Genomic DNA, 8,919 nt, shown 5'->3' with positions numbered 1-8,919 from the left:
CCAGAATAGCAATTCTTTTTTATCTCAAATAAATACTTGTTGCCTCTCAGTTTGGCCTTTTATTTTTAGGTTAACAGCTCTCACCCAACCATGCTGGCACTCTGGTCTCAGACTTTCAGTCTCCAGAATTGTGAGAAATAAATTTCTGTTGTATTTTAGCCACCATATCTGTGGTATTTTGTTATAGCAGATAACCTATTAGAACAGTGGTTCTCAACCTTCCTAATGCCGTGACCCTTTGATACAGTTCCTCATGTTGTGGTGACCCCCAATTTCATTGTTACAAATTGAACATAATTAAAGCATAGTGATTAATCACAAAAACAATATGTAATTATATAGGTGTTTTCCGATGGTCTTAGGCAACCCCTGTGAAAGGGTCGTTCAACCCCCAAAGGGGTCGCGACCCACAGGTTGAGAACCGCTGTATTAGAAGGATTGAACACAATAATTGAAATCCCTTCCTACATACCTAAGAGACAGCTCAAACTCAACCTGTCTGAACCCAAACTCTTGATCTCCCCAGACCTACTCTACCTACAGCCTGCTTCATTTCAGCAGATGGCAATTTCATCTTTTTCAGGCCCTAAAACTTTTCAAGTTATTATTTTTTAAATTTTTTTTTATTGAAATAAGTGCATATATCAGAAGTATAATGCTTCAAGAATTTTTCACAAATTGAACAAATGCCCAAGATCAAGAAATGTAACCAGCCCAAGATCAAGAAACAGAAATATAACAATACCCCAGACACCTTCCTTAGACTGTCCACTTCTAGTCATTAGCTCCACCTCAATAAAACTAATGTGTGTCTCAGAATGCAATGCAGGAGAACAACAAGGAAGAAAGGATGGGAGATAGAGAATATATATCTGGAAATTACAACATTCATCTACTCTCAGGGCCAAATGAAAAAGAAGAGATAGAAAGAATAGGTAGGAAGGAATAGACAAAGCAATAATAAAAGAACATTTCCCAGAACTAAAGAAAGACATTAGATTTAAAAGGCCCATCAGGTGTCAAGCAGGATGTATGAATAAAGACCCATACCCAGTCACATTGTGGTGAAATTTCAGAACACAATAGAGAAAAAAAACTCTCAACAGTTTCCAGAAAGTAAAACATTGAGCTAACGAAACAAGAATCAGTGACATCTGAATCAATGCAACCTGAATTGTCATAGGTAATATTGTGTAGGAAGAAGATGGAATAATATTGAAAATAAGAAAATAAGATCTTCTTGAAGGTTCTTGATCATGTTTATATTTGTATACATTATAGAAAAATATATTAAAATGGCTGTATTCCAAAACAAGAATTGTCCATAATCCCATCAGCTAACCAAGTCAATATTTTCACTTAGCCAGGTTTCCTTCTAATCATTGTTTATTTTATATTTATTTATTTATTAATTATTTTTATTGAATTCAGAGAGGAATGTAGAGGGAGAGAGAGAAACATCAATGATGGGAGAGAATCATTGATTGGCTGCCTCCTGCATATCCCCCACTGGGGATTGAGCCTGCAACCCAGGCATGTGCCCTTGAGCAGAATTGAAGCCAGGACCCTTCAGTCCACAGGCTGACGCTCTATCCACAAGCCAAACAAGCCAGGGCAACAGTCATTGTTTATATGCATATTCAAATTTTACATATTTGTAATAGCACTAAAGGTAAAAATTATATTCTACAGGTTTGCTTTATAATATATAGCATGAGAATTGCTTGATTTGGTAGCCTTTCTTTATTTCTTCTCTGCCCCTATCATCTCTTCCCCAATATCTTCCTCCACTACTCATGGTAACAGTATCATTCCTTCTGTTTTTATTATTCCCACCCCCCAAAAAAAATAATTTCTCAACTCTTCTCGCTTATTTTCTCTACCTCTTAAAAAATTGCAATCAGTCTGTCAAACTCCATCACACATTTCCTGTGGGCTTTAACTGAAACTACATAGGACTTAGAGATTAATTTAATGAGAACTGCCATCATTAGAAAATTGAGAGTTTCCATCTAGGACCATGGCATGTATCTCCATTTATTCAAGTTGTCTTTTGTGTAGAGAAACTACTAGTTTCGCTGTCACAGACATTTGTGAAGACAATTTGGCCATGTCTATTACAGTAAAAATGCATGCATCCTATGGATCAGCAGTTCCTTCTCAACAACTCTGGAGAAATAGGCATATTCAAACATGTCCTACAGTATTCTCTATAGTAGCAAAAAAAAAAAAAAAAAGAAAGGAAATAACCTAAATGTTCATCAATAGGGAGATGAACAAAGAACATATTACCTGGCAACCTGCTAAATGGAAGAAGATGTTTGCAAATTATATATTCAATAAGGGGTTAATATCCAATATATATATTAAAAAATCATGCAACTCAACACACACACACACACACACACAGACACACACACAAATCTGATTTTAAAATGGACATATTTGTAATACTTTTAACAACAAAGAATTTAATTTAAAAAAATAAAACACTACTTTGGAATTCTCAACTAGAAAATAAATAAATAAATAGTCAGATGACCTCAACAAACATATATATGGCATAGTGATTAAGGCTCCGAAGGCACAGGTTTGAATCCTGCCTTTGCTACTCACCAGCTTCACCATCTTAAACACACCTGATACTCAGCTTCACTGTTATTTTTCTGATTTGTATAATTTGAATAGGATTGTAGGGAGGTTTAAATGAATTAACTGGTGCCAAGTCCTTAAAGCAGTGCTTGGTAAAGAGTAATTGCCCTCTATGTTAGCTATTATTGTTATGAATATTATTAGTCTTAGTTCAATTCAACAAATATTCATTAACTAGCCACCATGAAGCAGAGGCTCTGCTAACCTTTGTAATCCGGAAGTGACTGAGAATTAGTTCCCACCTGGAAAAGCTTACACAATGTACAATAGTCCACAATGTCAATACCACGTAGAAATAAGTGCTTTGAAAGGATAATCGTAGGGTGCTGAGAACATACTGAGGAGGCTCACTCAACACAGTCTTGGGAACGGAAGGATGGGAGAGTAGGACATTCTGACATGGGGAAACTCTAAGAACTTTCTCTCCATTCCCTTTTTTTCTCTAAAGGAGAGAAAGTCCTTGGTAGATTATTTATTTCTCTGCAAACTTAAAGGTGGCCCACCAAAAATTGTTACCACAAAATTTTCTGCTTACAGCTTAAGGTTGGCAACCAAGAGTAACCACTGAGACATGACAAGGCTGTTCCGCAGATTGAGTTGTGAAAAAAATTCAAATCTTGCTGTAAACCTCACAGGGAATCAACTCTGTTCCACAGGGTGCCAGCCCTTCATAACATAGTTTCCACATTCAGGGAGTATTTCATGGAAAGTTTCCAAAGATTGTTTCACAACAAACATCTCAATCCCCACGAAGGATTCAAGATCATATAATCTCAAGATAAACATGAGTCACCACGGCATCTCTATTAAAACAAATGAAAAAGGCATGACAATGGCTTGTATGAACTAGAGTAAATTATCTAGGAACTATTAATTAGGCTGCCTTCTAACTGTAGTTCACAATCTTACAAGGTTCAGATTGAATATTCAAAAAAGAAAGAGAAAATCTGATACTGGTTAAAACACCAACCTGTAAGACTGCAATGGATTAAAGGAATAAGGAATGCTTTCCGACTAATTCAGTAAGAACTGCCCTCTCCAGGGCAAGCAAAAGTAAGAGATTTCCTGCCCATACGAGCTCACAGTTTAGTCAGAAAAACAAAGAGCATGCACAGTAAATAGAATGCTATCAGGTCTTAAACAATATAAGTTTAAGTATAGCTTTGAGCAAGTGGAATTTTAGCTGGATTTTGAACAAGGATTACATATCCCTTATAAAAAAAACTTGTAATGGCTTCTCATTGTTGACAGAATAAAGCTGTTCTTCTCACTTTAACCCACATACCATATCCCAACCGTAATCCTCTTGTCCAGCCTGAATGGCTTAAGCAGCATGCCTCAACTTTCCCATCTGGAATACTTTTCTGTACAAATCCTAACCATAGGTAATGAGATTAATCCCATCTCTTCCATGAAACCTCCCAGTTATGGCACCTATGCCTTCTTCCTCCACCTATTTTGCAGTCTACATTCTGATATTTCTTGGCAACCTCTCCCTCTACCACATGAACTTGGTCACAAATGAGGAAAATTTACCAACAGATCAGACCAGAAATATGCAAAGCCACCTTATATGGTCAAAATGACTCACAGGCTTCCAAGAGTTGACTGAATGCTAATTGAATAAGGAAAGCAAGGCTTGAGCAAAAAGGGGCTAAGAAATCTCAAACGCTAAACTGGCTTTGTCCAAATAGCGCTTTCCCGGGGAGGGGGAAGCTTGAGCTCTGGACTTGAATATTTCTATTTCCTAAGGCAAGGCATGGTTCACGTGGAGACACTGCAGGTGCTTGCAGCCAACAGACTTCACATATTTCTAGCCCCACAGGTGCCAGCACTCTCCACCCACTGAATGAGAAATTCCAGTGAAAGGTGCCCTATAATTTGCATTGTTTAAAATCAGCTTTATTCTGGGATAATTTCTATACTGTAAAAATGCCTCCTTTTGAGGGCATAGTTCTAGGAGTTTTGACAAATACATATGGTTGTATAACCACCACCACAATCACAATATAGAATAAGACAACTTCTTATGTAAGTTTGATGACAAAGGGGAAAATGCACTGTTCATTAAGACATGCCTGTAACAATTATTTTTCACTAAGAAAAATAAAATAAAATACTGTCCTGTTAGCTTGGCTAGAATGAGTCTATTTTTAATTTGTTAAAAATAAGAGAAAGAAAATTGCCTATTCAGACCTAAATTATACCAACACAATGTATCAGATCAGAAATACAAAAAGTTACCTTAAAGAGATACAGGCCAGGAAGTATTATTGACCATGACCTAATTGCAAATTTTGTATTAATTTAGTGTGTCAAACAAAAGAGTTTGGTTTAGTCAGACATTTACTCAAAGTATAATCCTTAAACTGGTGCCCTTATGTGAATGGTTTGTTATGGGTCCATGATGAGATACACACCAAAACTAAAAGTAAGCAACTAGGATATATACATATACATATACATATACATATACATATACATATACATATACATATACATATACATATACATATACATATACATATATATATATATATACTAGAGGCCCGGTGCACAAAAATTTGTGCACTTGCGGGGGAGGGGGGGTCCCTCAGCCCGGCCTGTGCCCTCTCACAGTCTGGGACCCCTCGGGAGATAACGCCCTGCTGCCTTAGGCCTGCTCCCGGGTGGCAGAGGGCAGGCCCAATCCCTAGATGCAGCCCCTGGTTGGGCTCAGAGCAGGGCCTATTGGGGGGTTGGGGCACCACCCCCTGTCACACTCAAGGCAGGGTCGATGGGGAGGTTGCGGCGCGACCCCCTGTCACACACAGAGCATGGCCCACCAAGGGGGTTGGGGTTCTGTACCCTGTCATGTACAGAGCAGGGCCCATCGGGGTTGGGGAACTCCCCCTTATCAGGCACAGAGCAGGGCTGATCAGGGGGTTGGGGCGCCTTCCCCTGTCACAAACAGAGCAGGGCGGATAGGGAGGTTGTGGCCCCACCCCCTGTCACATACAGAGCCACAGGGCGATCAGGGGGTTTGGGCGCTGCCCCCTGTCACGTTGATCCCGGGGCCAGGAGGCATATTACCCTTTTACTATATACAGTAGAGGCCTGGTACACGGGTGGGTGCCAGCTCGTTTGCCCTGAAGGGTGTCCTGGATCAGGGTGGGGGTCCCCACTGGGGTGCCTGGCCAGCCTGGGTGAGGGGCTGAGGGCTGTTTTCAGGCTGGGAGTGACTGAAGTTCCCAAACGCTCCTTTTTTTATTTTTTTTTTATTTTTATTCTGGGCCAGCTTTAGCTTGAGGCTTGGCTCCAGCACTTAGGCCTCCTCTCCTGAAAGTAGGTTTCTGGCCTTTGCTTACAATGTTGCGAATCTGCTGGCTGAAGCCCGGGCTGTATTTGTTACAATGTTTGAAACTGCAGGCTCAGAGGCCTGCAGCCGCAGGCAGGGAACATTGGTTTCCTCCGTTACTGAAGCAACCAAGCCTCATGTTAGTTTCAAGCTGCCTGGCTGCCGGCCGCCATCTTGGCTGACAGTTAATTTGCATATCTCGCTGATTAGCCAATGAAAAGGGTAGTGGTCGTACGCCAATTACCATTTTTCTCTTTTATTAGTATATATATATATATATATATATATATATATATATATATACACATATATATATTTTAATGAAATGGCTAAATTTTTAAAAATATGTTTTTATTGATTTCAGAGAGAGGAAGGAAATGGTAAAGAGAGAGAGAAACATCAATGTAGAGAATCATTGATTGGCTGCCTCCTGCAGGCACCCTACTGGGGATTGAGCATGCAAATGGAGCATGTGCCCTGATGGGGACTTGAACAGTGACCTCCTGGTTCATAGGTCAATGCTCAACCACTGAGCCACACTGGCCCCGGACACAACTAAGATCTTTTATTGCAACTTGATAAAGTAATTTTATATTGGTTGAACTAATGCTAAAACCATTTGGCTATATTTTGTATATCTTTGTTTCATTTTTTAGTGATACATTTTTATTGTATTTTTAAAAGGTATTGGTCCAGGATGGATTGGTGGCAAAAACAAACAAACAAACAAACAAAAACCCTGGCCTTTCCTTACACAGAATGAGAAGCACTGTTTAGTGCAGGTCTCTACTACTTCCTGCTTGGAGCTAGTAAATTTTGACCACTCAATTAACCTTTAATCATTTACTGCCTTAAATCAAAGGTCAGCAAAAAATGTTTCCATGAAGGGTCAGATTCTAAAAATTTTTGTCTTTGCAGGCCTTACGGTTTCAATCACAACTCCTCTAATCTGCTGTTGTAGACCAAAAGTAGCCATTGAAAAATATAGGGTGTCCCCCAAATATGTGCACACACACTTTGAATAATTATAAAGGCAGTTTTTATTAAAATACATTTCATTTCCAAAATTGAGCTATCAGCTGTCAAAATGTGTATACATTTTTGGGGGGCACTATGCAAATGAATGAACTTGACTGTGTTCCAATAAAACTTTATTATAATGGAGACAGGCTGGATTTGGGCCATGGATTGTGGTTTGCCAATCCTTACCTTATTTTATTATTTATTTTTTGTCATATTAGATTGCAAACTCTTCATCAAGAATTTTTCAAATGTTTTATTTCAAGCAGTGACTACAAATGCTAATAACCACTTTGGAATAAATGAAAAAATGGTGAATAATAAACTGGAAGCATGGAAGAGAGTTTTCTAGGCAGTGAGGACAGAAAAAGCAAAGCAGAGAGTTAGGAATACAAGTAAAGGTAAACCCACTAAAGCCAAGAAGATTGAAGATAATTTCAATGCTTCCAATCAACGATATAAAGTGTTTTACAAAGGATCCTGGACATTTCCTTTTCTATCGTCACTGTATATAAAAAGAGGAAACAAATTGGCATTTTCTCAGAAAGGTTTTACATGACACATAAAGACCTTCTGGTAAACTTTAGACTATGTTACCAAAGGAACTTGCTCAGCAGGGGAATTTCTCAACATAATATTAACACAAACTGGTCTGAACTGTTTGAAGAGATTATGGTGAGTGTCTAAGAAATATCCTAGATAATTCCTCAAGGTTGCTTTCAAGCCTATGAATTCACCAGATGACTCATTTTTCCCCCAGCTGTAAACTCCATGCTTCTACTAAAGAAGTTCTAGCCCAGTTGGTGTTGTTCAGTGGTTGAGTGTCGACCTATGAACCAGGAGGTCATGGTTGATTCTTGGTCAGGGTTCCATTCCCAGTAAGGGAGTGCGCGGAAAGCAGCCAATCAATGATTCTCTCTCATCATTGATGTTTCTATTTCTCTCTCACGTCTTCTCCCTGAAATCAACTTTAAAAATTAAAGAAAAAGAAGTTATAAAAGAGAAGCATGATATTTTGTTTAAAAATAATTGATACTTCACATTATATGATATATAATAATTATATTTTTGTGCTCAGTAAAAACACATTTTCTAAAATAAAGATTTTAAGAAAATTATTCACTGTAACAGATGACTAATATTTAATCCAAATTTGATGGCTTTAGAGTTAGGTCATATAAATTTCCATTTGGGCATTAATACTTAAAGAGTTAGAGGAAGGAGAATAGGTTATAAATATTGCAGAGGTGAAATATGAAGAATACTAAATAAGTGAATTGTCAGTTTTCATTACAGCAGCAAAACTGTCATGTAATGGCACATTCATTTAGTCAGTATTTATTGAATACCAACTGTGCCAAGAATTGTGATGAATCAAACATGACCTTGTCTTCAAAAAGCATATACTCTAGGTAGAGTGTGAAATATGAATGAAATAGTATGACTGGTAAGTCAAATTTTTACTGAAATTTGACAGACTATATTGGTGTTTGCCCAAAACTGTCAAAAATGTCCTTCAAAAATTACTCAAGTAACATTTTTTAAAAATATGTTTTTATTTATTTTAGAGAGAGAGGAAGGGAGAGGGAGATAGAGAGACATCATTGTGAGAGCGACACATGGATCCACTTCCTCTTGCACTCCTCCTATTCGTGATCAATTCCACAACCCCAGCACGAACTTACCTCAGAGTCAAACCTGCGGCCCCTGGTGCACAGTATGATACTCAACTAACTGAGCCACACAGGCCCATCAATGTTTTTATTATTACTACTAGTGGCCCGGTGCATGAAATTTGTGCACATTAAAAGGGAATTAATTAGAGGAAATATTTTAATATTGCTATTTGCCCTTTCTCTATAATAGAAGTGTCAGAGAGGAAAGGAAATTAGTAAAATGTATATGAAAAT

Source organism: Myotis daubentonii, chromosome X, assembly GCF_963259705.1.
Source record: "Myotis daubentonii chromosome X, mMyoDau2.1, whole genome shotgun sequence".
Lineage (NCBI taxonomy): Eukaryota > Metazoa > Chordata > Mammalia > Chiroptera > Vespertilionidae > Myotis > Myotis daubentonii.
This window is presented reverse-complemented; position numbering follows the sequence as displayed.